Source organism: Engystomops pustulosus, chromosome 7 (genome assembly GCF_040894005.1).
Source record: "Engystomops pustulosus chromosome 7, aEngPut4.maternal, whole genome shotgun sequence".
NCBI classification, from domain to species: Eukaryota; Metazoa; Chordata; class Amphibia; order Anura; family Leptodactylidae; genus Engystomops; species Engystomops pustulosus.
This window is the reverse complement of record NC_092417.1, coordinates 56,414,289-56,422,584: the sequence shown is the minus strand read 5'-3', so window position 1 is coordinate 56,422,584 and position 8,296 is coordinate 56,414,289. Positions and strand designations below refer to the sequence as shown.

General features: G+C 37.6%; 1 long non-coding RNA gene across 1 annotated transcript; it reads right to left on the bottom strand.

Moving 5' to 3' along the window:
* Positions 1-258: 258 nt before the first annotated feature.
* On the bottom strand, positions 259-2,088 carry LOC140068784 (uncharacterized). Its single transcript, XR_011848557.1, has 3 exons — positions 1,966-2,088; positions 1,549-1,671; positions 259-389 (listed from the first exon to the last, which is right to left on the bottom strand). It is a non-coding gene; the product is annotated as an uncharacterized lncRNA (long non-coding RNA).
* Between the last annotated feature and the right edge of the window lie 6,208 nt (positions 2,089-8,296).

Sequence of the window (8,296 nt, the reverse complement as noted above, 5' to 3'; positions counted from 1 at the left end):
ATACTAAAAAGAAGCAGCAGACTGTGATTACTCTGGTAGGATAGTCCACTGTATTTGTGCTTTTCCAGCACAATAATAACAACCTCCTCAGAACCTTCTATAGACAGTCAGGTACTGGTTTGTACCCAGCTCTTCCTGGCATCCTTGGTGACGGTGGGTACTGGAGTAATTGTAACAGCATTAGTATTAGTCTTTTATGGACAGAATAACACCTAGACCGTGGCTTAGTAATCTGCACCATCAACTAGACATCACCGCTACGAAAGCAAAAATAGTTTATTTAAAGACAAGCACAGAGATACACCCTTGTCAACTGAATTATTACTAAAATACATCTTGGTCATCAACCAAGTCCATCTAATCTGAAGTACTCCACTGCAGACACGGACCTGTAAGACAAAAAAGGAAAAACATTGCTGCCCAGGGGGAAGTGCTCTTATTGTCAAGGGGAAAATGCTATTTGACTAGGGTGAATAACGTTGTATAGGGGGAAAATGCCTATGGTCTAGGGAAACAAGCTCGTGGCCAAAGGGTATTTATGTTGGAGCATAGGTGTATTAGTACATGACCATATGAATGTGTTGTGCATTATAGTTACATGTGAGTTATAGGATGTCTGAACACCTGACTTACAGGTGTTGGTTATTGGTTATATTGGTTATTTACTGTCTTTAGCCTTAGGCTACAATGAACAGCTGTAACAATTATCAAAGGTGTCTGTAATTACGTTTTATTGTAAATCCTGCTTCTTATGACAACCCAACATTTTTAAAATCCAATATATATAAAAAAAAAAAAAAAAATCAGTCTAGGGTTACAATTATAAAATATACAGTTCCTACTTACATACAAACTGAACTTAAGAACAAACCGATCTTGTATGTAATCAGGGGACTGCATGTACTGAGAAAATGTGTAGGTATGGAACACTGGGGTAACTATAACATTTATTACAATTCTTTTTGTTGTTTGGGTGGAATTTGTCAGCTGGGTTTTTGGTGCACATGGTTGGCATAGGGAAGATACTGAACTCTAAATGTGCACAACTGCAGGCTTTGCCCCAAACCCCTGATGGTGTCACGTTAGGCGGCGAAACATGTTGGGGGAGCGATGTTTGGTTATGTAATACAGGCATTGAGGGAACGTTATGAACGTTATGTAGTTAAGTTTCAGATTGTGATTAGATGGTGAATGCAACGGATAGTGAGGGAAAAGTCAGCTTGCGGCTCCAAAAAGCCAACATATAGCTATCTGGAAAGACCAGAATGCGTTTGGTTTGTGACTTTTGGCTCTAGTTCGGGTGAAGCATGGTTGGGGACAGATATTTGTGTATGCCCCACCACCCAAAGGATCCATACATGTACAGGTGTTACCAGGGCCGATTCTAGCATATTTGCTGCCTGAGGCGAATATTAAAATGCTGCCCCCCCCACCGCTACCTGTTAAGTAATTCCTTAAACTTTACTAACAATTTACAACCCTACAGACAGCTCCCTGACACTGTGTGACTGACTACATGATCTGAGAGGCATTAGTGGAATCTAGTACCTTATAGATGACAATCTCTTCCATCAGTAGAACTTTATTCCGGGTTCTATAATCCATGACGCATCACGGCTGAATTCATGGCCAGATATCTTCAGCTCCGAGCAGCATCTCCACCCGGCGTCCCTAAAAATACCACAGTCACTTACAGTATAAAGTCTCCTGGATAACAATCCAGTAGAAGAAACTCTTTTGTGACCGGAGCTCAAAAACGAAAAAGACGATCCATGCACGTTTCCTCCTTATTTGTGCACCAAACACAAGGGATCACTTTCAGGGATAAGTCACCATTCAGACCAGAAACCGTCAATATTTTCACTCCTGTCCTAGTTTCCTCCACTCACTGCATATAAGAGACATATCCAGACATAGTGTAGACAGTTTCAAACTTTTAAAACTTTTATTTCCAGTTCTACTCACATATGTAGATAAAAAATGCGCATATCACAAATGACTCCACGAGGACGCCAATCCTTGCCCGACCCAGGGTTTCGCCTCTGTGCTTCTTCTGGGGCATGATTAGCGTCCGTCCTCTAGCTTTATTTATACAAAACAGTTTCTCCATAAAGTACGTTTTCAATTTCATACATAAATCACATACATTTAAAAAACATACATTTAAAAAACAAGGAACACGGAATACATCTGATTTGAACAAGGTATCTAAATAAGGAAAACACTTTAAGCATACATACACATCAGGCTAAAAAATCCATGTTTGCTAGTTTCTCCAAACCACCTGGAGGGCAATCTCTGTTTTCAAACTATCCTCCAATCACAGGGAGTGCTGAGCCAAGCCCCTCAACCTGTCATTCAAAGTCACGTGGGTATTACCCAATTAACCCAAAAATGTGCTTCACTCATTACATAGGGAGTTGGAGAAAAACAAAACCTTCTTTTGTTTTCATTGTGTCTGGGAGATGTTGAGCTAGAGGTGTTGTATAAACTCTAGCGTATTAATAACAGAAAAACATTTTTTACTTTTATATACATATTTTCTTAATACAAAGATTACTACAAATACATTTTGCACATATTCCTATTTTTACAACCTGTGATCACAGACATCCTTAATGTCTAGTGCTACATTATAAAACTAAATTCCTTTACGTCTACCCATCATGATACTAAGCGAAGTGCATTAGATAAAGTGCTTCATTCATTTCTACCTATATTTTTGTAAAAGTGCTTTTTTTTTATCCCTACCTATATCACTGTTGAAGTGTTAAAGTGCTTCAATGTGGACTAGGTCCCTACCTATATCAGTGTGAACTAGGTCCCTACCTATATCTCTATTCAAATGTTGAAGTGCTTCAGTGTGAACTAGGTCCAATTTATATATCACTGACTCTACTTAGACACATTCAAACGATGTGTCACTCAAAACCCATAGACCTTGATGCATATAGTGAAATCTAGTACTTCTACCATATCCCTATACTCCAATAGATATATTGCTAGGCAGAAATATTTATGTGTCTCTCAAAAAACATTTTAATTCAAAGTCTATATTCATACCTCCTGGTGTTAACGTACCCAGCTTATATATCCACTGACTCTCTCTCCTGCTTAGTACAGTGCTTAAATGTTCCCCCCTCCAATGTGGAAATATTCTTTCAATTGCCCAAAATTGCAGTTTCTCCGGGTTGGATTGATGTGCTTTTTTGAAATGTGCTGAAACACTGTGTGTCATTACCCCTTTTCTGATATTCCTAATATGTTCTCCTATTCTGGTTTTTAATTTTCGTCCAGTTCTCCCTATATATCCCAAGCCACATGGGCATTTAAGGGCATAAATTACATTACAGGAATCGCAATTCATATGTTCATGCATTTTTATTTTCTGACCATTTATTTCCACCACGTTTTTTTCTCCTCTTTCATTTCGACTACCCTTAGTGTCTCTACATGGTTTACATCTTCCACAATGGTAGAAACCCGTATGACTCCCTTTTTCCTTTGGTTTTGATTTCTTTATATAACTGTTAGTTAATAAGTCTTTTAATGAGGGGGCTTTTCTGAACACCACTTTTGGTTTTGATTGCAACACCCGACCCAAAACAGGATCTCTGCATATGATGTGCCAATACTTTTGCACAATCGATTTTAGACCTAAAGCCTCTTTTGAATATCTTGTGATAAATATAGGTTCCATAATTTTTTTATCCTCTTCTTCCCCTCCCTTACATTTTGTATTCTCCTTTAGGGTGCCCTCCATTTTGTTCACTAATAAATTCTCGGGATAACCCCTTTCCCTGAATCTTTGCCTAACAATTTCTAATTGTGTTATCCTATCCTCTCTATTCATACAATTTCTCTCCACTCTTCTAAACTGTCCTGCGGGAATGTTCTGAATCCAAGGCTTGTAATGACAGCTATCAAACTGTATATAGCTATTCACGTCAATGGGTTTGAAGTAATTTCTACTCTTTATTTTTGTTTCCTCTTTAAAGAGTTCTAGATCTAAAAAGCAAATACTATCGTTTCCCTGCTCATACGTGAATTTTAGGTTATATTGGTTGTTATTCAAAGATTTTATAAAAGTATCCAAAGTATCATCATCCCCCTTCCATATAATGATACAATCATCAATAAACCTTTTGTAAAGTATTATATTTTCTTTATACATATTCCCTAAGCCATATATATACTCCTCTTCCCATTTCTCCATATATAGATTCGCAAACGACGGGGCAAACTTTGCCCCCATCGCCGTCCCATCTAATTGTAAAAAGAAATTGTCATCAAACCAAAAGTAATTATGTTTTAAACAAAAATCTATACCCTCTACTATAAATTTTTTCTTTATCCCCTCCATGTTTTGGCTTCGGTCTAGTCTTTCCTTAATCACTGATACTCCAAGGTCCTGTGGAATGGACGTGTACAGTGATGAAACATCACATGAGCATAGTATAACATTATCCTTATTCCCAAGATCCAGATTTTTTAGCAGGTCTATAAGATATTGTGAATCTCTAAGGTACGATTTCATATTTTTAACTAATGGTTGGAGAAAATAATCAATATATTCCCCCAGGCGACTAGTTACCGAGTTAATACCCGAAACTATAGGTCTGCCTGGGGGGTTATCCACACTTTTATGTATCTTTGGCAAAAAATATATTACAGGGATTTTTGGGGTCCGTATATTTATATATCTATATTCTTTCTCACTCAGGATACCATGATCTTTGCCCCAATTAGCCAATTTTTCCAACTCCTTCTTATAAATCTGGGTAGGGTCCCCTCTCAATTTTTTATATGTTTGTGCGTCCTGTAATAACCTATGCATTTCTTTGTCGTAATCACCCTTATTCATGATTACTATCCCCCCCCCTTTATCCGCACTTTTTATCACTATATTTTTATTGTCTTTCAACTCTTTCAATGCTATCCTTTCTGCTTTGGTCAATTTATCATTCCATCTAGTTTTCTTCATTTGTTCAAAATCCCTCAACACTAATCGTTTGAATGTATCTATACATTCATTCCCCCACATTGGCGGTGGTATGAAGTCAGATTTCTCCTTTAATCCAGTATGGCCCGATGTGTATTCTGTAGTGTTGTTTCCTTTATTAATGAAATATTTTTTCAAATTGATATTTCTTACAAATTTATTTATATCCACAAAAGTCTGGAATTTGTCCAATTTGGACTCAGGGGCATATTTTAACCCTTTCTTCAATAGGGATGTATGGTTATAGTTCAATTTCAAATCACTCAAATTAAAAATACCGGTTTGTTCTACATCTCTTTTGCTTTCTTCTTTTCCCCTCTGTTTTCTATTTCTCCTTCCACCCCGTCTAAATTTCTTTTCCCTAATCTCAAATCTCTTTCCAGATGCCCATACCCAATCCCTTGATGGGGAAAATTTTGCTGATTCCTATTCGGACTCTGGTCATGTGTTCTAAGTGGTGAAAACCGATTATGTGTGTATACACTAGAATGAGGGTACGATCTTTGTCGTGTAGATTGTGGTGGACGATATATTTCTGTTTTTGGGGTGTATGGTGTTCTTTCTCCCCGATGGTATCCCCTCGGGACATAGGTATCTCTAGGTATGAAAGGTCTCCTTGGAGTATAATTTCTCCTTCCATCATCCATAAAACCATTATAGTCAACACTTTGATGTAAATAGTTTCTCCTATATTCCCCTCTCCATTTGTTATTTTCATACCTTCCATCATTTCTATATCCTCCATAGTTAGCATGATTATTTTTATTCCCTTTCATGTATTCCGTTTTTCTATTTTCCACTGTTCTCCACCCATGATCTGACTGGTTGCCTAGTTCCTCATTATGCAAAGGATTTTTCCCATTCGTATCCCTAACTGTGTCTATGCTGGTTATGACATTGTTCTTCTTTTGCCATTTATATACATTTTTTTCATTGTAGTCTGTTTTAACCTTTAACAACTTTTTATATTTTTTTGCTTTCACCTCTTGCTCCATTTTTTTAATATTTCTTTGGCAGACATCAGAAAATTCTATGTAGTCATCCAGGCCCTTAAAGGGTTCCAATCTGCTTATATTCCTCTATATCTTTATTTATCTTCTCTAGCTTTCTTTTGCGTACCTCAATTATGAATCTCATAACACTAAATGAGCATTGGTTAAGTATTTTTTCCCAGGCTGTGTGTTCCTGGATGTCCCTGCTATCAGTATTTAACGGTAGCTGCCATCTTAAACCATCAGGAATCAATTCCTCTTTTAGGAAATTTTTTAGTGATGCAATGTCCCACATAACATTTAATTCCTTAGCCATCAAAAATTCTAAATTTTTAAAATTTGTTTCCAAATCATCTGTCTTCAAACAGCTTTCCATTTGTGTCTGGAAAAAATTAGGGAATTCAGATAAATTGGAAATTCGAAACTCAAAAATATCCATTCCCACAATTATGTTCCAATAATCTAGTGTTCTGCTGCCACAAGCTGTTCAGAATTAAGAATAAGGCAGAATAAACCACAGAAACTCACACATACGATACAAAAACACAGATTAATACCTTTAAAATACAAAATTCAACAATAACAATATCCTGGATAACAACACTGTTCTCCTAAATAATATATACCCCTCACAACACAACTGACCGCACTCTCCCCACATATAACATATCCCTTCATTATATATATATAAGTCTACTGGAATTATAGCCTGCACAGCCCCAATCAATATACAACACCCCCAATTTATTAATACAGACCCCCCCAACATTTGGTTTACGTGATGCAAAGTCATCTGTATCCTATAACTAATAAATATATAGCACCCCCTAATGAATATATAATACAGCTCCCATATACAGATCCCCTACAGCTTAAATAAAATCTTGCCCCACATATACAGCCCCCCCAGCTTAGTAATATACTGTATCCCATATACAGCCCCTGCGGCTTAGTAATATACTGTATGCCATATACAGCCCCTGCAGCTTAGTAATATACTGTATCCCATATACATCCCCCCAGCTTAGTAATATACTGTATCCCATATACATTCCCCCAGCTTAGTGATATAGTGATATATAATATATAGCATCCCCCCAGTATAAAATAATTATAGCCCCAAATCCCCAAATAAAATATAGCATCCCCCCCTAGTATAAAATAATTATGGCCCCAAATAATATATATAGCACCCCCCCTAGTATAAAATAATTATGGCCCCAAATAATACATATAGCACCCCCCCCTAGTATAAAATAATTATGGCCCCAAATAATATATGTAGCAACCCCCCCTAATATAAAATAATTATGGCCCCAAATAATATATATAGCACCCCCCCCCCTAGTATAAAATAATTATGGCCCCAAATAATATATATAGCACCCCCCCCTAGTATAAAATAATTATAGCCCCAAATAATATATATAGCACCCCCCCCAGTATAAAATAATTATGGCCCCATATGATATCTATAGCGTCCCCCCCCCCCCAGTATTAAATGTTTTCTAGCCCTATATAACATGAAAAATAATAAAATATATACTCCCCTGCAGGCGGCTGCTACCTCGGCGCGGCTTCGGTCTTCACAGGAGAGCCGCGGCTCCGCACAGTGACACAGGCGCCGTGACGTCATGACGCCTGTGTCACTGCTTAGAACGGAGCGACGCAGCTGCCGGAAAGGCGCTGCGTCGCTCCGCATATAAATCGCGCCTGTGTCTTAAAGAGACAGGCACGGTTTATTTAGCTGGTGCTTTTAGAGCTGCAAATTTCGCCGCCCTCTTGGTCACATATGATACCAAGAGGTATGCGCTCCAGAATTACACCCACGTTTTTTCAACATGAAACCGAGTTTTGTGAGAAGTTTACACAGATATCCAATAAATACTCCATGGATCTTATGTTGCTCAACATAGAATACTTAAAGAAGGAAATTACTCTACTAAAATTGAAATTGTAAACAACTGAAACCACATTAAAGGAATCTATTTCAGAGGAAGATTTTTTGAAATATAAAGACCTAGTGAATACAAGATCTTCCAACTTTAAACAAGAACAGGAAGAAATTAAGCGGAAAAAGTGGAACCGAGATATGCAAGACTATAAATCCGGACTTATCTATGGATGGCAAGGGGCACACGTACCGTCCAATCAAAAAGAAACATGTTTCTTTTCCGTGCGGCTTAGTAATATACTGTATGCCATATACAGCCCCTGCGGCTTAGTAATATACTGTATCCCATATACATTCCCCCAGCTTAGTGATATAGTGATATATAATATATAGCATCCCCCCAGTATA